General features: G+C 37.3%; 1 protein-coding gene across 4 annotated transcripts in view; it reads right to left on the bottom strand.

The window, feature by feature from the left end:
- psme3ip1 (proteasome activator subunit 3 interacting protein 1) overlaps positions 1–17,461 on the bottom strand; it is a 116,513-nt gene extending 99,052 nt beyond the window's left edge. For 3 of the 4 annotated variants that reach the window (XM_039762971.1, XM_039762974.1, XM_039762973.1), the window contains exon 1: positions 17,388–17,458. The gene's annotated coding sequence lies outside the window, so the exon portion shown is untranslated. Of the gene's footprint in view, positions 1–17,387 lie in introns of all 4 variants that reach the window. The other variant, XM_039762972.1, reaches the window with a different exon arrangement.
- Positions 17,462–23,973: the final 6,512 nt, after the last annotated feature.

Below are 23,973 nucleotides of genomic sequence, written 5' to 3'. Positions count from 1 at the left end.
CAGCAGACCCCCGTGACCCTGTGTTAGGATACAGCGGGTTGGAAAATGACTGACGAATAAACCAAAACGACCAGTTCACATTGCATACTAGACTGCACAATAAAATATGATTCCCCTAGAGATATGTTATAAAAACATATACTATTATTTTAAAGTTATAAACACATAGCTTTATTCAGTACTGCAATGAAAACAATTGTGTTCGAAAAACTCAACAGAAAACACTAACTGGTGCCCTGTTAAGTACCAGTATTTTTCAGTAGAAACTTGAAAAAAAAATTCAGATTTCTGAGGAGTGCAATAAAAATTATAAATTCATCTGTCACATTACATACACGTGAGTGCAAGTGTAACATGAGTACAAGTAGTAGCTTCCCATTCTTAATATACAAGGCGGCAACTGTGTTGGAAATATATTTATCTTTGAGCTTAGGCTGCCCTCTGCTGGAAGATTCTGGAAAGACATAATTGTACTTTAAACATAGTACAATACTTGTTCTAAACATGTAAATAAAGTGTGCTGCCCTTAACATTAAACATGTTATTTTGAAAGCTGCCAAACGTTTTTCATTGCTATTATGTATCCCTGTTACTTACCATTACTCACTGTCTTTTAAAGAAAGATCTTACCATTCTGAAATGTATAAAGGGCATACTTGTATGAATAATATTATGTGAGAACAGATGGAAAAATAGCATCACACGATAACAAGCTAAGATAAAAACTGGAAACAATGTGAAAGTTTTCACAGCAGAAATATAATACATTTAACTAAAATAAATATCAGTCATGCTACTTTATAACCAATCACCACAGGAAACCAGTTCTAATATTATGTAAATATTCTTGAGACATCGTAATGATATGCTATGAACCATTGCCGTACCGGAAAATGGTACCATACAGGTCTGAAATTAAATAACTATAATAATAATATTTTATTTATATAGCACTTTTTCTATACCTAAAGCACTTGAAAAAGGTCACATGAATGGTTACATAATTTTCAATGCACATTCAAGCTGTCCTAACATGCATTTGAGGTGACCTGTTATGGCAGGCAGCCCACCATTAATTGTATAGTCTGCATCAGCCTCATCAGGAAGGAGTTCTCTGGTAGTTTATTACTAGATTGTTGTTGTTAGCCACAAGACACAAAAACAAGAAACACAAAAGTTCATCAAAACTTTAATCTGTGTCAAATCAACAAACTTTAGAAAATGGTCCTGACTGATTTGTTTCATACTTTCATACAAATAAAACTGTTGTACCCAAAAACTTGTGTGCAAAATTTTAGGTCTATATGTTCATTAGTTTCTGAGATATGGAGTATTTAAATGGGGGTGTGGCCCTAATTTTACAAAAAAAAAAAATAAAAATACTAAAAAAATAATGTTCCAGAGACCAGAAGTCATAACTTTTGCCCTATTAATGTTAGATGCATGGAAGTTTCAGGGATTGCTATTCAGGATAAGATATCTTTAACTTCTAAAAAAGTCGTTTCACAGTTGCATATCTGCAAAATTATGTCTTGCTGAAATTTGTCTAAAAATTTTATTTCATGCTTTAGAGCAGGGGTCACCAAGTCCGTTCCTGGAGGACCACCGTGGCTGCAGGTTTTCATTTTATCCCTTTTTTTAATGAGTGCCCTACTTGTGCTGCTAATTAACTTCTTGTGAATTCATTTTAATTGAATTACTTTTTTAAGATTTGCTCCCCTGAATTTCTTCATCGTTCCTCTGAATTGCTTTATTTCTTTCCTTAAATGGCACCCAAACAGAAATTAAATGTGAAGTGAGGGAGCCAACAGAAGACCAACTAAGTGAGGGCGTCAAACTCCAACCAATTTCATTCCAACCAGCTGCTTAATGGGGTGCCAATTCTTGTCGTTAATTAAACCAGTTCTCTACTTTTGTGGCTTGTTGTTGCTCTCATGGTGCATTAACAGATATTTCCAAAATTGTTGATTTTCTCTTTCTAAGAGCACTGTTAAAATGTTTTGGGGACCTGAGAAGATCAACATTCCTGAGACCTTCATCTTTCTTTATTTCTGATATTGTATGATGGACACCAGTTGTTTTGGCTCATTTTGTATCTTATTATTGTTTGGCTGCTAATTAAGGAAAAGGAAACAATTAAGGGGTCTGAGTCTTCAAGAGCAAGTCAATTAAATTTAGTTCAAAATAAGTTAATTAGCAGCGAAAACAGGTCACTCATTAAGAAAAGGGTTAGAATGAAAACCTGCGGCCACGATGGTTCTCAAAGACCGGAGTTGGCGACCCCTGCTTTAAAGCAACTTTGATCCTCTAAGCCACATAAGATCTTTTAAATTTTGATAGGTATTGCTCATGTTATAGTTCTTTAGCAACTAAGTGCCTGTCTGAAAAAAAAATTCAGATTTATAAGGCAACAAAAATGTAAATAAAATTTTGAATGAATATTGCCCATATATAACAAAGTCAACCATAAAAAGAATTATACAACTGGAGAGAGTGTTGGTTAATTAGTAAATGCACAAAATATGTAGTTGATACTTTGAATGAAACTGTATTTACTAAGGTAACCAACACACCTTCTATACTAAATGCCAAACAAATACGACTGTTGATGTTAGCAGAGCTCTGCTACCTTTTTGCCCATACTTGTTAGCCTTATTTGGTGGGTGATGTCGGCAACTGTTACTGCTCTATAAACTAGCCGAACTAGACAATATGGATTAGTATTTCCTTTGACTTTATCATAGTTGCATATAGTACCTCATATACATGTAAAATGATTTCATCTTTGGCACTGTGCTCCATGATAAAAATAAAAACATTTACTATTTAGACAAAAAACATTCAAGAATTCACTGATACGTTTGTATAATTATACTACACATGTCTGTGATTATATGTAGTATGCCCCTGTACTTTCTTTGTCATAAAACATGATGTTTGATACCTTAGTAAGTGATGCAGAGTATCAGAGTAATAATAAGTAATAGTGTAATACTAAGGCAAGTATTAGTGTTTTAAATGGTTAAGAGGCGACATCCCTAAGCCCAATTTCACTCTCTTCAGCAAAGGACCCTTTACACACCAATCAGACCAGCTCTGCTGAATTTATATTATGCAACCAATGTGGTGGACTCTAACAAAGTTGGCACTAATGCTAAGAAAGAAAGCTAAAACTCCATTACAAAATCTTTCACTAAAATAGCAGTGGAACTTGCTGATTGCAAAGACAGTGAGCAACACAAATCCCCTTGAATGGAGGAAAATGCACAGTCATCCCCAAGAGTGGTCTACACTGAAAAAAATACCACTGCATAGTAACTGTACTGCACTGTAAGAGAACCAAAGCATCTGTCATAAGCAGCGGTATCAGTTCAGCTTTAGTAATAAACCAGTATATATTGCATCTATAAAACAAAATTGCATGTTGTACGGGTTCTCCCTTATATTTCTTTTAAACCTTTTCTAGCCTAAGCTCCAAAAATCCTCCTTGTATCTAGACTTTTTTTTTACTATAAAATAGTAATTTCACTCAATTACCATGTTTTTATGTAATATTATTCACTATCAATCCAGCTTTCAGTTATGTCAGTTACAAAAGGTCCAATACAATATGTACTTGTACAAAACTCTGTGCAAACAACCTAAATAAAACAAGAAAAATGTATATAGACTTCTTAAACTTCTATTGTAAAAACAATGGAAACACAGAGAATGAATGAAATTTAAGAAAAAAAGAAACATTTTTGACCTGTTAAAAGTTAACATAAAATTGTACCATCTTATTTAAAAATCCATCCCATTTTTAAAGCATCCCACTTAACTTAGTTGTACTGTATTTTCTCCCCAGAGAAAATCTTTGTCTTAGACTTAATATAGTGCTAGATTACATCATCATCAATTGCTTAATTTCCACCAGTCAATAGAAATGCAGCCTTCTATCCATGTCAGTAACATGTAAAATAAAATAAGGCTGTATTGATATTATTGTACTATGAAATACAATAGCAAAGATAATGTGGAAACTATTAACATATTAACTGAAATATATATTTCACTGCAAAACAGGCAGAATGAATGAAAAATAAAAAACATAACCCTTTTTGAACTGAAAAAGTTATTATAAGTCCTTGTTGCCCCTACTGACCAGTATATGGAGCAAAAACCCATTTTTTGTACTAGTATCCCTTACTGTTAGATTACCATACATATAGAGCTTTATATAACATAACATATATGCATTTCTACCATTATTCTACACCACAAGCCCATTCCATTTGGCAAAAGACACAACAAAGGAGAGGAGAGCAAACCACCAAGAAGAGCAGAATATCAAACACATATCCCACAACTGGCACAGCCACAAATCACAGTTGTACATATTCTCTGTGTCCAGAAAAACACAAGAAATACACTAAAATAGCAAAATATTAGCTAGTACCCAGGTAAAGATAAGAAACAATTACAACCATCTGCATCATAGATTGGCAATGGCTGTTCTCCAGTGCCTGACAACAGCACTTCTTATTCTGTTACTGTTGTGAAAGTATTCTTGCAAATGATTTTGTATTGAGATACAAATAACTTGCTACCAATAAATCACTATGAAGAAAGATATAGGTAAAACAACATAGGGGCTTTGGAGAGGCTAGATCTGTTTCAGATTGCTTACCAGATGTCTTACATCCAGATGGCTGAAAAACAGCATATTTAATTTCTTGACTGGCTAAAAAAGTGGTACACTAAAAGAGACCTCTGAATGGCTGCTAATGACGTTGATTAACATACAAAGACTCCTTTAGAATGTGAGGTCCACACCAACAATTGGCAGTGGCCGCATGGAGGCTATTGAACACATATATAAGTGTTGCACATTGTTGAAAAGCTTAGAATATCTGTTTTTATGGAATTTGAATATCTGTATATCAAGCTGATCTATAATAAATGATGATGATAAATGTGTTGCAGGCAAATAGGGGCAAATGGAGATATCCTTTAGTGACACAGCAAATAAACACATTTTGTATTTTCCTGGAAACTGCATGTTCACAATTCTAATCTGAAAATAGACACATCTTGATATCTACAACTGATCTATGATAAATAAAGACAAAATATATATGACGCTCTATAAAGCAATCTATTGCTAAGTAACTAGTGGCTATATTTTATAACAGAAATATCTCTCTGCTGACAAACTACATACACAACTGTGACATGTCACTGGAAATAGGTTTTGTCCTTTTTTAAATGAAGTGACATAATACAGTAAACCAATCATTAATTAATCTAACAATTATAGTAAAGTCATGGTGAATATAGGAAGATTCCCATTTTTTACAATGCTTCCATTTTTTTCACATTCTTACATTTTTTTTATTTTCTAATATGCAACACAGTAAGACTGGAAATGTTGTCAGGAATAAAAATGAATTGTTATTTTTTAACTGTATTTCTCATGCTGGTATATAAACCACAAAAGTGAATTGAAGAGAATACTTCAGCTTTTATTACATTTTAGACAAGACAGGAGCAGATAAATTCTGAACCCTCTAAACTCAAGATAATTTGAGAACCTGTGATAGTGTGGGTCAGCTCCATGGTGCCACTTCTGTTTTGGGAGCCTCTTGAACATGACACCATCAATAACATAACTGGATGAGGCAGCAGATGAGGACACAACACAAAGCAAGGGGTAGGCGCACAAAGTGCAAAAGTGCTTTTATTAAAACAAGTCAAAAATCAAAACAAGTCCAAATGTGCAGTACAAGAAAATATTCAATAAATAATCCAATAAAAAAGTGATGGCGGAGGATAAAACAATCAAATAAATAATCCTTTAAAATGAGGTTAAAACATGACAGGAAAACCATGAGCCCAGTTGCACTCCTTAAAAACGTAGACATCTCCTTGGCTTAACCCTAACGGATCCCTGCAGCGAAGAAGGCACCTAATCTACAGTTCAAACATCTTTCCATGCTCCTAGGCTCAGGCCCCTTGTAGCCCACTCTGGTTACCAGCAGGGCACCACGTCAAGCCACCAAAAGGCTTGCGCCCCTGTTGTTCATGGCACCACCCACAGGAGGCCTCTCTGAGCCTCTCACTCCCCTGTAGCCGTGCTACCTCTCTTTGGTGAGTCATTCCAACAGAGCAGCCCTTTCGCCACTCCAGCTCCCAGGGCATTCAGATGGGGTGGCCATCAACCCCCAAGTGCCGGTCGCACACTACCTTAGGGACTTTCCTCCCCTTATTTTTTCATTGTAATTAATACTACCTAATTCTCTTGGTTTTTTTTCCTGTGTGGATTTCTATGAGACCTTCAGTTTTCCTTTCATATTCCAATGACAAATTATTACATGTCTTAAAATGGCATTGCTGTGGGTGGCTTGGTGTGTACACAAGAAGCTCAGCTTAATTCAGTCTATTGCTTCTATGCCTTACAGTTCAAAGAAGAGCATTTGCTGGTAGTTCCAATAGTACAGAAATGCACAGCAACAATACACTATATAATACAGCAGATTTAAATTACAAAAAAGCAATGTACATTAAAAAGGCATCTCTAAATTTGTACCTATCATATGAAAAAGTGTCAGATAGAAAGATACATCATACTGTATATCAGACAGAGCAAGCTACAATAAAATAGTTCAAATAACTGAGTAACAGGTGATCAGTAACTCTGAAAAGTTTGTTCTCTGTGGCACACTGGAATTCCATCTTGGATTAGTTCTGGCTATAAAATGTTTCTACTAGGAAAGGCTGTGCCTCCCTTCGAAAATTACAATATGGATTAGGAACAAACTCATTTAAAGTTTTGAAAATCTATTTGTAAGTCATGCAAATGGCAATGCATCTTAAGAATAAAGTACGGTATGTGTAAAAAATTTGTTTGGTTTGGACATGTGCAGAGGACAGATGCTGAGTATACTGGGAGAAGGATGCTAAGGATAGAGCTGCCAGGGAAGAGGAAAAGAGGAAGACCTAAGAGAAGGTTTATGGATGTGGTGAGAGAGGACATGCAGGTGATGGGTGTAACAGAACAAGATGCAGAGGACAGAAACATATATAAAAAGATACTCCATTGTGACAACCCCTAACGGGAGCAGCCGAAAGAAGAAGATTTATAAAAAGTTGTAGATTGTAACTTCAATTTCCATGTCAGATAGATCCGACAACTGGATCAAATTGTAGGCAGAAGGACTTCAACTCAATATAAAAGTATAGTGAAATGTCAGTCTAGTTTGGTTAGGTGTTTGTGTAATGGTAAACAGTGTGTTTATACAAAATAAATGTATGTTTTACAGTTAAACATAAGTTATGTGGACAGTACTGGCTTAAGTTATTAGGTTAGTGGGTGGATCTCTTATTATGTAGTCAAATTCAGTAAAATTGTTTGACTGAAAAGAAATATTTATGCGACAAAAACATACAGCATTTTCATTTCATGCAGTCTTAAAAATAGTATTAAGTTTTATGCTATAGTTAAATGTATGGTAACACTTAAAATAATGCACTGTAACATTAAAGTTAACAAAATTTCTCAGGAAAGCTACTTCTTGCTTCTTTCCTCAGCTAGTTTTTCAGAGTTATTTTTCAAATTGCTAAAATTTGAATGTCTTGCAACAACTTGAAATCAATCACTTTAACTGTGACCATTTGCCTATGTACCCAAGTTACTTATTATGAAAGAAATATTTCAAAATCTATACCATAATGTTTAATGGAGTTAGTGAAAAGCTGGATTAGCATGCATCTCCCTTAGACATGTCTTTAACAAAATGTCCAGCTGAAAACCCTCCAATGTACACTCTCATCGGACTGGTACAACTGGTACTTAAGCTCAATGTTTTCTCTCCTAATAACTTTTATCATCAGGTCAGCAGAGTCATATTGTGAACTTGGAAGGAAATTAGCCATGCTAGCAATTTTGCTGTCTGGGTGGAAGAGTGTTTCATTTCAAACGTGAAGGTGGCTTCCAGATCATTCCAGGAAGCACATTTGAGCTGATATGATCGAAGACCTTGTAAACACTAGAGAAGAGTGGCAAATACCCCACTAATGGATGCAAGCGGTCCCGTCAGATGTTCCGGTCTGGGGGACACGGAAATCTCAGAGGGGGTGCCGAAGTGGCGAGTGCCGGTAAGACAGGGGGAGCATTGACTGTATAAAGTGAGGAGAGACGGCAAGTGGTAGTGCCAAGGCAACATTTCCGACCCCTTGTTCTTGCTTTTGTTTTGCAGGACCGGGGCCTGGACTGCAGTGTGTCGGCTCCTCACCGTGGGAGGCCTGCCCTTGTGGGACGGGCCGCTTGCCCCTACGTGTCTCAGCTGACAGAGGGGCAATGTGGCAGGCGGCTGGGGGCTGTGCCCAACCAGGATGCCAAAAAGGACCATGAGAGGGCAGCCACTCTGGTTTGTATGGGGGCCACGGGAATTGAGCATGGAAACTCAACCCTATAGGGGCCCATGGTCACCGCCAGGGGGTGCCCAGAAGACTGTGAAGCCCTGGATGTCAACAATTCGACCACACCAGGAGGTGCTGGCAGAACTACCAGGGACACACGGCATGCTTCTGGGTGTTCACGCGGCACTTTCGCCACACCAGGAAGTGCCACAGGAAACTCATCAGGGTGCACCTGGAGCACATCTGGGTGAAGATAAAAGGGGCCACCTCCCTCCAGTCATTAGCTGGAGTTGGGTGGAAGAGGACAAAGCTCACAGGAGTGGAGGAGGCAAAGAGAGGACTTAGGAGACGCCCGGACTTGAGTGTGTATGGTGCAGGGGCACTGGGTTGTGTGCGGGACTTGGACTTTTGTAAATAGCAGTGTAATAAACATGTGTGGTGCTTCCACATTTTGTTATGTTAAAACTTTATTCCAAAACGGATTAAATTCATTTTTTTCCTCAGAATTCTACACACAACACCCCATAATGAGGATGTGAAAAAAAAGTTTACTTCAAGTTTTTGCAAATTTATTAAAAATAAAAAAAACTGAGAAATCACATGTACATAAGTATTCACAGCCTTTGCTCAATACTTTGTCGATGCACCTTTAGCAGCAATTACAGCCTCAAGTCTTTTTGATGCCACAAGCTTGGCACACCTATCCTAGGCCAGTTTCGCCCATTTCTCTTTGCAGCACCTCTCAACCTCCATCAGGTTGATTGGGAAGCGTTGGTGCACAGCCATTTAAAATCTCTCCAGAGATGTTCAATCGGACTCAAGACTGGGCTCTGGTTGGGCCACTCAATGACATTCACAGAGTTGTCCTGAAGCCACTCCTTTGATATCTTGGCTGTGTGCTTAGGGTCGTTGTCCTGCTGAAAGATGAACCGTCACCCCAGTCTGAGGTCAAGAGCGCTCTGGAGCAGGTTTTCATCCAGGATGTCTCTGTACATTGCTGCAGTCGTCTTTCCCTTTATCCTGACTAGTCTCCCAGTTCCTGCTGCTGAAAAACATCCCCACAGCATGATGCTGCCACCACCATGCTTCAATGTAGGGATGGTATTGGCATGGTGATGAGCGGTGCTCGGTTTCCTCCAAACATGACACCTGGCATTCACACCAAAGAGTTCAATCTCTGTCTCATCAGACCAAAGAATTTTGTTTCTCATGGTCTGAGAGTCCTTCAGGTGCTTTTTGGCAAACTCAGGGTGGGCTGTCTTGTGCCTTTTACTAAGGAGTGGCTACCATACAGGCCTGATTGGTGGATTGCTGCAGAGATTGTTGTCCTTCTGGAAGGTTCTCTTCTCTCCACAGAGGACCTCTGGAGCTCTGACAGAGTGACCATCAGGTTCTTGGTTACCTCCATGACTAAGGCCCTTCTCCCCCGATCGCTCAGTTTAGACGGCCGGCCAGCTCTAGGAAGAGTCCTGGTGGTTTCAAACTTCTACCACTTACGGATGATGGAGGCCAATGTGCTCACTGGGACCTTCAAAGCAGCAGAAATTTTTCTGTAACCTTCCCCAAATTTGTGCCTCGAGACAATCCTGTCTCGGAGGTCTACAGACAATTCCTTTGACTTCATGCTTGGTTTGTGCTCTGACATGAACTGTCAACTGTGGGACCTTCTATAGACAGGTGTGTGCCTTTCCAAATCATGTCCAATCAACTGAATTTACCACAGGTGGACTCCAATTAAGCTGCAGAAACATCTCAAGGATGATCAGGGGAAACAGGATGCACCTGAGCTCAATTTTGAGCTTCATGGCAAAGGCTGTGAATACTTATGTACATGTGCTTTCTCAATTTTTTTTATTTTTAATAAATTTGCAAAAATCTCAAGTAAACTTTTTTCACGTTGTCATTGTGGGGTGTTGGGTGTAGAATTCTGAGGAAAAAATGAATTTAATCAATTCTGGAATAAGGCTGTAACATAAAATGTGGAAAAAGTGATGCGCTGTGAATACTTTCTGGATGCACTGTGTGTGTATATACTGTACCTGTATATAATATTCTAATTAATGTCTGCCTGTCTACCACATGATTACTTGCGAACTAAAGGGGCTAGAACATTTATCTTGGTCTTAATTGAAAGTCTGTGATCTGATATGTTTTGGAAATTCAAAACCATTTAGTAGAGGCATCCTTGTGGGTAGAAAAATTTACTGTAATTAAAGCACAATTCCCACAAGTCCCTCTGTTGATTGAATCCCCCAAGACGTTTCATACCTGCTCAGAATTCATAATCAAGACAGAGCATTTACTGTTGTTTATTTATAACCCTTTAGTAGCTATTTCTGTAGGTCTGTGTGCTTCACTAATTCAATATAAAACTATGTTCATTTACTTAGTTTAAATACAATCTTTTATAGCAGTTGAAAGAAAGGCAGGTTAAGTAATATGCTCAGAGTCGCACAATGAGTAAATCTTGGAGACTAAATGAGCATCCTTGGAGTTTAAAAAAACACTCCAGGCACTAAGCCACACTGCCTGCTAAAGCATGACTTCAGTGTTTTTGTAATAATGCACAACTTTTGTACAAACAGGCTTACATTAACACAAGTAGAAGTACAAAATGCATGTTCATGAGACAAATAAGAGTACAAAAAAAGATTAATTTGCAATATGTGAGTTAATAATGAATTAATCCCCGAGTACCAGTTAGCCTTCCACTATGGAAAAAAGGACTCATGGGAATATAGTATGGATAAGTTGATGTTAAAATAAAGTTATTTTCTAGAGTCCTATAAACTCAGACACTTAAACAGCAAAGTTAACACTTCAGAATTTGATGGAAAAAAACTGCCCTGGGTTTTTGGTCACCTAGGAACGAATAGACTGACACTGCGCTTTGGTCAATAAGGAGTCAAGGTTTGAGCCACAAGGTCATAATTTCAAATGCCAATGACTGTACACCATACCTTTTTATATAACGCCAGTATAAAATGTAACATATAAAGAAGGACTGGAATAAACTAGCCCAGGAGCACAAAACTGTGTGCCACATTTGTCCTAACTAGGTTAAGAATTTGATGTCAGTCCATGATTTCAACTGAATTTCAGGTTTACGTAGAATTACTGCACCAGTTGTCTCTCTGAAGTTTTAAAAATGAACAATTGTGATTTTAAATCACTATGACCAACCAATGAGAGACGTTTAGTTGTTAAGAAACACGTTTATTAAGTAATCTGAAGTTTGTATTCAGTTACATAAAAACTACAAGCATCCATCCATCCATTTTCTAACCCGCTGAATCCGAATACAGGGTCACGGGGGTCTGCTGGAGCCAATCCCAGCCAAAACAGGGCACAAGGCAGGAACCAATCCTGGGCAGGGTGCCAACCCACCGCAGGACACACACAAACACACCCACACACCAAGCACACACTAGGGCCAATGTAGAACCGCCAAAGCACGTTCTACAAAATTTCGTCTCACTAAACACTGTCTTGTAGTCTAAAGCCTTAGGACTAGATCACATTACTTGTCTATCAGAACTACATTTAGTAACCTGCATTCATTTTTTGTTTCTTTTTAATTGACATCTTTATGATGATTCTGGGTCACAGCCAACTAGCAGATAAGAGAAAATAACAGGAGAGGCAACAGATAATTAGGTGCCATATATACCCTTGTGAAGGAGACCAGGGTTCACATCCCTGTGTTCTCCGTGTATCCATGTGTGTTTCCTCCCACAGTCCAAGGACATGCAGGTTAGGTGAATTGGCATTGCTAAATTGGCTTTAGTGTGTGTTAGTGTGAGAGTGTGTGTGTGTTCACCCTGCAATGTACTGTGCCCTGCCTAGGGATTGTTCCTGCCTTGCACCTAATGCTTGGTGGGATAGACTCCAGCTTCCCCACAACCCTACTCAGGATTATTGTGTTTGAAAATGGATGGATGGATATAGCGTATATATCCACTATAAAATAACTGTTTTAGTAAAATACTTAAAAATAACTATACACCTCTAATGAAACAATAAATGAAAAACACAAGCTGTCTAAATCAGTGTATTTCAACTGATGGTCAGCAGATCGGGTCTGGCCTGGCAGAAATTTTCTCCCAGTCTGTGAAAGAGTTATTGGTACTTATATGCCTGTCATGTAGCATAGTGGAAAGGAACAGCGCTGCCTTGGGAAAACAGTATAGATGGCACTGTGTAGGGATACATACTGTCTGCCAAGGAGGTATGGAGGAGGCAGGTTCAGTTTTTTGTTGACACTACATTCTTTTGTTAGTATTATGTCAGCTTGCCTGTCGACAACACGTGCATATTGTTTGCAAATACATTGTCAGCGTCATTGTGCTTGAAACTTTTAAACCCTACAAAATGGAAAGAAAAAAAAACTAAACGTTTTAACCTTGTTTAAAAGTGAAAACAACAGTCAGAAGAAAAGAAGCGATGACACAGAAAGCAAGCCAAGTATGAATAATTCAAGTTTAAAAGAAACAATGAAAAAGAAATGTGTTGATATTTCAGAATGTGTGAGAGAAACCAAAAAAAAGAAAAGGAGACTTTGTCAAGCATTACGTTAAGGAGTACTTATAGTTTGGTTTTGCCCCTTGCAGTGAACTATCTCTAGGGCTATTAAATTGTTAGTCATGTTTTCTACTACCTATTTGTGTGAAAAGACTATTTCAGCCCTATCACTGATAAAAAAAACAAACAGAGAAACCGAACAGGTGTCAATGCAGCGATTCATCTCTTGAAAGAAATACTGCACCCACAGTTATCAAGTATTCTTGCAAAGAAGCAACAGCAGATTTCACACTAGCTTTATTTTAATTAAACATTGCTCTCTAAAATTTTAGTTCTATTATATTCAATCTCAATTTTCAATTCTTGCATTAACATTCTTACTGCTTGGATTCTGGTTATTTTAGAGGATTTTAATTTTATAGTATTATATTTAAAAACTGAAAAACAAAATACTATAATAAATAATGTTTTTTTTATTTCTGCCTTAACGGTCCCTGAATTAATACTCTTATTTTAACCAGTCCCCAAGTGTAAAAAGGTTGAAAACCACTGGTCTAAATGGCACGTTTCATTAATAACAAATATTTGAAACAGAAAATTATGCTTGTGGCTTGAGGATGGGTCAGACTGCAGATGTCTTAATAAAGGAAAGAAAAAAATAATACTATTTATAGAAAACTAAATCAATGTGTGTGTGAAGATATCACACTCTTTGTGAAACTATGCCAAACAACAACAATTCCACTTGACAGCTTTAAGAAAAAAGTAAAATAGTACAGTGGGCTTTACATCCCCACCCACAGTATGACATTTGTAACAGGGATGTTTCAGATCAGAATTAGGACCTGTCAAATACAAGAATGCTATTCTAGTAAAATAAGCAATTTGCATTAAACCACATTGAGCTTGTAAACTGTTATACTGTACATGCGATTTTAAAATTAGAGCACAGGTCCTGCCCCGGCTGCCATTTTTTATTCAAGGTGGATAAGAAGTTAAGACAAAAAATGCATTTTATATACCATACTTACAAAATGAACGCCTACAGTATTATCGACCATGCGCATCTACACTGTAGGCACTTACTGATTAGGGGACTAGCCCGGAACCATAGAATGAGTCCAGTGATGCTACTCAACTAGCAATCCTGTGCTAACAGTAGATTGCTTTAAAGGTGATGCCACAAGCTCATTTCTGCTCTCACTCTCTACTGTCAGCAATGATAAGGACACATTTTTTAACTTTCTTTTCAGCAAAGATATCAATATTTTAAAGGTAAGAAAATTACTCAGGCACTAAGACTGACATTCTATTGCAGAGTCACAAATTGAGAAATAAAAAAATGAGTGCAGCACATAAGAGAATTCCAAAAATTACTGATAAAAGCAAAAGTCATCTCACCCATTACAGAGCACCTTTAGAATGTCAAGACTTCAATCAAGAAACAAATATGGCCAAGTGTTTCAACACCACAACCTGAGAAAAAACTTTCACACATCCATTTCCTAACTCACTACTCTGAGTTGTAAGAAGCCAATGTTGATAGATGTCTGCAGCACCAAGTATAACTCGTGAACCAAACCTGGACAGGGTGCACAAACCCACACTTATCACACAGGTCCATTTTAGGGTTGCCAGACCTTTTAAAGGGCACTTCTTTGTGATTCTGGTGCACAAGTCAAGGCTTGGCCGCAATATATCGGGAAGGATCAAACTACTTTACTGTATATTATTCCAGAAGCCTCAGCCTGTATTAGGGCTATGAGTTTGAACATCACTATCCGAACATAATTCAAATTTATTAAAAAAAAAAACAAAAGCTGACTTTCAATAATAAATGAACGATTGTTTTACCTGCACTAATTTTGGCACCGAGTTAATCCAGATGCACTATGCATAGCTGCAGTATTTTACAGATATGTTTTCATGTTTTACTTACATGATCATCTTTTTTTGAAATTTTGAATGGTTATCTTATTTTCATTAGTAAAACTTAAAGCCAGACCTTTTCCCAACATTTTGTCTACCCTACTACTCTCCAGTTTGAGGTGCAAGTGTACTCAAAGCTGTTTTTCTAAACGCTTCTCTGGTGTCCCAAAAGTATCATTTTGCATCCGATTCTGTCCGATTCATTCTTAAACATGAGATTCCTGACTGTTGTTTAATTCTAAAATCCACTCATTAAAGCAAATGGAAAATAACTGTCATAATTTTGATTTTCCTTTCATTAGAACTTAAAATTTCCACTTTGAAGTGTCAGTGTCAGCCAACACACCAAGTCCCACAATTATGTCTTATGTGGCTGCTGGTTTGATACTTAATCCTTAAAAAAAAAGATTTTAATTAAAAATATTCTGACCACCTTTATTAAAATACTGATGTATCAGTAAAGAGGAAAAAAGTAAAAGACATTGTGCAGACCCTGACATGATACAGTGACAATCCCACTTTCCTGGGTGAGTCCATAGATGTTGACGGGCTTTTTTACTCTGAATGCCACACTACAAACAGTGCCCTACTGCTGCTCTTTGGAAACCACTAAAGTAACAAAACAAGTCTGCCTTTGACTTGCCTGCTCTTTTATGTTGCTCGCTATTATCAACCTGTCATAATCTTATTAACTAACCCAAATTCCTCCTGATGTAAAGACATTTCCACACCTAGTTCGTTTGGTGTGTTTTTATCTAACTCCAGTGCAATTTCAGAGTGCTGGCAGGGATTTTAAAGGGTTGTAATAAAAGGAAAATTAGAATTATGAGTTATTTTCCATTTGCTTTAATGAGAAGATCTTAGTATTAAACAACAGTCAGCAATCACTGGTTTAAGAGTGAATAAGACAGAATCAGGGCATCAGAAAATCCTTTTTTAAAAACTTTCTGGTAGACTTGTGAGATCGGGGGGGGGACTATGTTATAAAGGGGTCTAGTTTCATGTCTACTAATACAGATACCAAGCAAAGCATTCAGAATTATGAAAAGGCTCATCACGGAAGTGAAGTACAAAAACAAATCTGCAAAACACTGCAGCTTTACACAGTGTGTCAGGAGTAACTCGATGTCAGTACTAGCGCAGGTAAAACAAACAACAGCTCTTTCACAATATTAGCTTTTGCCTTTGAATAAGACCTTTTGCAAATAAATTTAGAATTATATTCAAATAGCGACATTTGATCTGACAGCCCTATTATGAGCTCTCTAACCTCTAGGACACATCAACCTAAAGTGATGGCTGACAAGGGTAAAGAAAATTATCAGAGATACCAGCCATCCCAACAATGGCCTCTCCTCTGTGCTGTGGTCGAAGAGACACTACCAGTGCCTGAATGCCAGTCCAGAGAGGATGAGGTGAAGCTTCTGTCCACAGCCCATCCGCATCTTGAATGAGGACAGTGCCTAGAATAACAATGTATTTACTCTTTCTCTTATATTTAGTTATTTAAGATGTTATTTATTCCTTGTCACGTTTGTAATTATGCTGCAATGCATATAACTGCATTCAGGTTAGCATGGTGATTTCTATTAATGTTTGCAAAGTCATGTGTTATTGTTCAGTATTTTTTAATATTCTTCTTTAATACACAGTCTTGAAGTTTAGCAACTAGGCTTACCACTACATGTTGTATGTACTGCATGTATAATTTTATGTGAAAAATAAAATGTGATATTTATTATTAGTTTGGTTAAATAGCATGCCATCGTAATGTTTTGCTTTTCAAAATTTAGAAATAAAAAAATTATAGGGTTACGTGAAAACGAAACACTGATGCCCCGGTGTAAGGCCTTAATTCAAACCCATTTCTCTGAAGCATTGAGGTGGCAGCGCCAAGAACTCTGGCAACCTACTGCCCTGATTGTTGCTCAGGCCAGCCCTGCATTGTTAGTGGTTGGTCCATTCTGTCATAAATCACATTTGATCTGCACAAACATATTATAAGACCTTTATTTACGGAGGTCTTATTAATTAGAATGTATTTTCTTGATGGTTGACGTGCAGGTTATAAAGGAACAGTTTGACGTTTGGGTAGTCCGTGCCATCCACGCTACCTATTTGAAACGTATCTCAATTTTCTGTACTCAGTTATCTTAAAACTTTTTGTTTTATTGATGGAAAGTATGAGCTACTAAAACTCACCATAAGCCAAACTAAACGCAAATCAAATAATAAAGCCGCCAAAAAGATAACAGAAGACAACACAGTACACACTGGACACAACTGAAGTCGAACCGCAGGCGTTTAGCGGTTTTTTAACCACTAATTCACGAGTTGCAGTTGCTGTTAAAACGCTGAAGAACTGCAAACTGTCGCGACATACTTCGCTATCACGATGTACTAATGGTTAAATGTCGCCACATTTCTGCCAACATGTTGTTTGTTGCCTTTTAAAACAACACCTAAAACAATCAAGACAACAAAGACAAAATATTAAAATGTACATTAAAGCCATATTGGACATAAGTTCGCATTACCTAGATAAGACGACTTCGTGTCACACTTAAATTCTTCCTCCCTAACTCCGTAGCACAAACCCTCAGTTCCGGTAACACAAGTTGCTCGTGCCGCAATCACGCACTATAAGGCACACTAGAGCCATCTACAGGTCAGGCGGTATCAGCAATTACGAGTTCTTGAATTTTTTACTTTCTCATTTACGAAATATTGTACAGGGAATGTATTGTAATCGTCCAACGATTCGATGTTGAGATTTTGTTTTAGGCCTCCGTGACTTTCTCGTATACGATGTATAAGGAAACTATTGGAATCCTGCAAAAATTCCATTTCGAAATTTTGATGAATCTCGACGTTTACCTCCCTGAGTCCGAATATACCAATTTTTGGAATTATGTCTGTGTGCTTGTTTGTGTGTGGGTGTGTATGTAAACAGGTCAACTAAATTTTGCATACAAGTATCAGGTACACAACGTAGATTTTTATCAACTTTTGGGGCATTTCCGTTAACCGAAAGCTGTACTTTACCACTTTATTCACGCTGCTGCCAAGTCCGATTTATTTAACTTTACTTTTATAATATTTGTTCAACATATTATTAATTTGATTTGTTCTTCAATTTACATAATTTAAAAATGTAATCATTGTCTTGCGATTTACTCTTCAAATATCCATCCCCATGTCTGAGTATACGAGAAAGTCTAGGGGAGACCCCTCCCGATTTTTTAATCTGAGGACCTAAATTAGAAAATCGGTAACCATTACAGGGACCCAAGAAGCGGATTATTATCATAATGGCAACATAACCATCACAGACAAATAGCAATGGTGATAAAAAAACAAAAAATGTGTTTACTTTCAAGTATCTCTCAAACATGAGTATTACTGTATAGTAGCAGGGTATTGTACCGTGTTAGCCAGTATGGAATTCAATAAAAAGTCAAGAAAAATGATACGTTTAATTGGCACACTGAACAGAACCTTGCATATGAATATTGCAAAAAGAGAAAAATGAAACAAAACTAACCCACCTTAAAAATGATGTGTCTGTCTGTGTGTCCATTGATATGTCTCTGTCATTCCAAACGATGGCGCATCACACAAACATTTGTTGCAATGCATTCTATTACTACATGCATTATAAAATACATTCCAATAGATTACGCACTGCAAATATTAACGCTGAGGTCTAGTTGATTAATTAGTTTTGAAACCATTTTAGATAGGTAACACAGCTAGTTGTTAATAATACAATTATCATTCAAAACAGGGACTAGGTTTCTGAACTACAGTATATCACTGCCAGTGTAAATGCTTAGTGTACACTTTAGTAAAGGTGGCAGATATATACTGATAAAAAATATTTTTGAAAGATTAGTATGAATGGCCCCATAGCTTTGTCATCAGACATACGGCACAGATAAGAACTAGAGTAGGCAAGAAAAAAATGAATTGATGCAGTGTAATTACCCCGTCTTAAATAACCTTTTTTAAAATTAAGTTTTTCGAATGAGCTCAATGATTAAAATAGTACCACTGAGTGCTAGAATGGATTTTATTGCTCTTTACAAGGCTCCTTTAGGTGGCTTGCTCACCTTAAAAGGACTGCTTGCTATTGTCACATTAAATGAAATTCTCTTTGTGACATTGAAGGCTTGCCACTTTTTATAGGCACCCCTGTCGCTGACTCTGAAGCTGGTTATTTACATGATGGAATGCCAGTTCATGCCATGGACATTCCAATAACAATAACAATATATTTTTCTAAAGTGAGTGCATAAATACTTCAACATATCTTGGATTTCTTTTTATATTTCAGTAAAGGGAGTAAAAAAGTGGCTAAAATTTTCCAGATAAATACATACACTATTTGGTTGCACTAGCAATAGGATACATCTTGATGAATAATTTGGTGAACAGTCCAGTTTGAAATGTTTAATGCCACATTAACACTGTGCTGAATGTCTAGACATTGTCTCAACCTTTTGATATTTGCTGATGTTCCTACAGTTCTCAATAGTATAGACACAACCTTTACACTACCAGTAGAGTGAAATGTATTGACCCTCTTTAAAAAACTGTCACAAGAAGGAATCTCTGCTTGCTGAAGCACAATAAACGTCACATAAAATGTTCTTTGCTCCTCTGATGCAGAATTAGATAAAATTTATGCTGTAACCACAAATACGCGATGAAGCACCAACCAGTTGTTCATGGTTGCTGAATCTTCCTTTCAGGACCATGACACTGTCTACACACCCACTCTATTAACTTGCTCTTCACAATACCAAAAAAACCATCATATTCTTGTGCCACATCTGTTATTTTCACTTTGACATTTCAAGTGAAATGGTCCTTTCACTTCACAATCTTGGCTGTCATTCCCTCTTCTGTCTTATTCATGACTTTGCTTATTAGACATCTCAGTTGATTGCTTCAGAGGTTGTGAGAGGGAGGAAGTCATGCTGTGGGAAATATTTTTTCTATTTTCACACCCTGGAAACAAAGGCTGTCTATGATGTGTCAATAGTGTTATTTCACATACTACTGCAATAAATGCTACTCCAAAGAGAGAGCGGTATATCACTTGGCACATGATTCATGCTTGGATAAACCCGGCTGCCTTTACTACACAATCATGTGGTGACGCATTACAAACACATAGTTTAAGAAAGACTGTGTTAGAAGCATTAACAACAACTTGCCAATTCTTCCTTGCTAGGACCATCAAAAAGAAAATCATATCTTACACATCTTTATTGAAAAAAAAAAATCAAAAGTGGAAGGGTTAGCACCAGGACATATGTTTTGAAGGAAAAACTCTCAGCTTAACAGTCAATGTATATCCTTGTCTTTAACATGAGATGGGGAAGTCCGGGCTGATCTGCTAAGCCTGCTGCTACCATGACCCTCACTCGCAAAAACACTTAACAAGATGAGATAAGACATTTGTTAATTCCTTTCCATCCAAAAGCTGTATTGGAATAAGCTGAGATGGATGTTTGATATCACTGAAATTACACACACAATTCTGTGGAAGTGAAGAACCAGCTCTGGCTAGGCTACCAGTGTATTGCAAGACACATTCATGCACTCTCTCACATTCACTTAATATATTAGAAATTTAGAATGTAATGAATGTAGTGAAACATGTAAAACTACTAGTAATCATTATGGCCATCATTTAAATGAAATTAGAGTAGTCTTATTGGAATTGTTTCAAACTGTTTAATTTGACTGGATTAAAGTCATTTTGTGTGAAACTCTGAAAACTATTATGAGATGTCTCTTATACTGCACATTAAACATCATACCATATACTAAATATGCTGTAGGAATTTATTTTATAGAAACACCACTTAAGAATTAGGTATACTTACAAAACATAAGTGTAGTTGCATGTTTAGCCATTAAATATAGAGTGCTTAAAGATCTGTTTTATGATCTTTGAAAATTATAGATAGACTAGACATTAAGCCCGTTACAATAACGGGCGCGAGAACAGTAGTGCATAAACATTAGTAGGAACAGTCTATATTAAATGGCAAGGGACCCTGACCTCATTCTGTTTCTTGTCTTAATTTTTTTTTTGTCAAAAATATTTTTGCAAGAAGCCTAAAGTAAAATAACAATAAAAATAAAATAGAAACGTATGACAATACAGTAAGTATAATTAATATTGCCTTAGTTTAAACCTTTGTAACAATCTGTAATACACAAAATCTGAAGAAGATATTTAGGAAAAATGTTCTATTTTTTTACCTCATGAAATTTTTCTATAAAATTTCATTATAGACAACATTTCTTGTAAATATTCTGTCTGAGTTCGGCAAGAGTTTGCCTTGTTCAGGACCATCTACAACCTTGACAACAACATCTGGAAAACTTCTAACTCTTGATAATGCAACATATAACTGACAATGGCTGAATACTGGTTCTGGCAAGTAAATGCCAACTTTTTGTAAGGTTTGCTCTTCTGAGTCTTTCTCTTTTAGCGTTTTTCTGACGCTCATTTTCTTTTTCTTCAATCGATCTATTTGTTCATTTTTTGTTTTTTTTTTTTGTCTTTCAGCCTTTCTTTTGTTGATGTTTACTTGTTGAGCTGACTGTTCTTCCAGGAGATGTTACTTATATAGGATTTGATTGTCTGTGTCTTTTGTCCTACTTGATGTGTCCTTTTTTTTTTGGGTGGCATGTTGTTAGTAGATATGTCCGTAATATTTTCTCTTACAGTAATACTGGCTTGTATGTGGCTGTAATATGCGCCAGTGTATTGTGTGCCTTTAAATTTCTCTCGCAGTAATACTGGCTTTGATGTCCGTAATATGACTTTAATTTTCTGTCACAACAGTGGTCAATCAGCAGAGTGTCCCCAGCAACTGATGTAATGTGTGGCGTGCAGTTGATAATCGTGACTGTGTCGTCTCCCCAGCAAGTATTTTAATCTGTGCTGGCGTGTAGCTGATTATTGTATGTGTGGCGTCTCCCTAGCAACGGATTTTATGTGCGTGGCCACAACTACCTAATCAGCAATCTCCCCAGCAATGATGTCTTTTATTTGCTTATCATGCACTGCCGCGGCAAGGCCATTCGCTGTGTGCCCAGCTTTCAGTGTGTATGCAACCAAGGTGCTGAGCGCATGGGCGGGGCACGGTTCGATGTGCGTTGCGGCCCCACGCATGCGCACTTCAGCAGAAGACACACACACACGGACACCTGGACCTAGATAGATAGATAGATAGATACTTTATTAATCCCAAGGGGAAATTCATAAAAAAAAATATATATATATATATAGTGAAGGATGGCCGGCTATATATTCCGGACCACACCTGCAAGCTGCCAGATGGAGCCCTCCCAGTGGCATGGAAGTTCCTTGAATTCCAGCAGAGCCTCATGGACGTTGTAGTTTTTATGGACAGCCCTGCTGGTTACCATGGGGGCCACCAGGAGCCACTATAGGGAGGCTTGGAGAGTACTACGTGCCCTATAACCCGGAAGTACGTCCTGATCACATGAACAGTAGGAACGACATACTTCCGGGGTGAAGAAAAAGACTTTGTATCTGACACGGAAGTGATAAGGAATCTCATGGACTGTAGGGTGGATTCACTTCAGGGTCAGGAGATATAAAAGGACCATGGGAAGTCCTAGATGCTGAGCTGAGCTGGGTGGTAGGAGGGCAATGCATCTGGGAGTCGGAGGAGTGTTTATTATTGGAGTATTGTGTTTAATTAATGAGTATTGTGGAAGAGAGGGTGCTTGGTGCACGTAATTATTATAATAAAAATAATAATTATTGAACTTTTGCCTGGTGTTTGGTGTGGTACCTGAGGATTCAAGGAAGCGGTAGCACCCCCTACTGTCATTATGTCACTATATATATATATATATATATATATATACGTATATTTTTTTTTTAAAGGTTCAAAGTAAGCAGTACATATACTGAAAAGTACTGCCTGGATGGACTCTACATGTTCTCTATATACATTCATGTTTTCTCTTCCAGGTACAGTACTCTGTTTTTTCTCCAGTATTCTAAAGATGTCAGTGTTAACTGGTGATTATTAATTGGCACTGTGTGTGCATAAGGAGCCATCACTGCACACCACTTTGTGATGTTTCCTGCCTTGTGTCCAATACGGACATAAAAGGCCCTGACTCTGCAACTTTTAAGTTGCAGTTATTAAAGTTATTAAAGAGATTTGAAAATGTTAGGTTAATTATCTTTTTATGAGTTCTTAAATATGAGTCACTAGCAAATTATGCTAGAAAGCATCACTGCTCTCTTAACCAAAACACATACGTACTTGTGCTCCACTGCAAGAAACTCAGAAGTGTGTCTGTTTATTTATTGTTGTAATATTTTGTGTACTCTAACTAAGTATGATCTGTATGAACAAAATACAATATGAGCACATTAAAAAAATATTAGTAACACACAAGGTAACTCCCTCATACCATTCATAAGAGTCTTAATAACAATACCATTAGTCTACCCTATTACTCGGCAAGTTGCTTCTGGTCATTTCAACCATCAGCTAATCAGTAGTCTGGCAGGCTCCTATTTTATCTGAGTCATACTTTTTAAATTTATGAATTTTCTGTCTTTCAGATAAGCTACACATTTCATTGAACATTGTCTTTAAAATTATCTATAGAAAAAATATTGTACCATACTCCTGTCCTCTGCAGTGTTTTTTTTTTTCTGGATTGAATTAGCCGTCTTATTTGTAGCAGCTGTGGAGGCCCAATACATCTTTAGGGCCACGAGCAGCAGGAACCTACCCTTGCAGCATTGGGTATAAGGTGGAAACCAACATAAGATAGGGTATCAGTCCATCAAGGCACACACTTACACACAGCAATACATATAACAGAGCAATTTAGAGTCAGCAGTTAATCTAACTTGCATGGTTTATGGATTTTTAATTCTTTTAGAATGGTTATGAGTAATGAAAAGTATTCTAGGACAGATGGAGACTGAATTCTGCTAAGCATATTGTGATGGCACTCACTATAAAGTAAAGACTTAAGATTACAGGTTAAAGCAGGAATAAGGGAATCACAGGGCAAACACATACAAATAAACACATGGGGAAG

The sequence above is a fragment of the Polypterus senegalus genome, chromosome 9, assembly GCF_016835505.1.
Source record: "Polypterus senegalus isolate Bchr_013 chromosome 9, ASM1683550v1, whole genome shotgun sequence".
NCBI lineage: Eukaryota > Metazoa > Chordata > Cladistia > Polypteriformes > Polypteridae > Polypterus > Polypterus senegalus.
The sequence above is the reverse complement of the archived record's forward strand: the minus strand, read 5'-3'. Positions and strand labels throughout refer to the sequence as shown.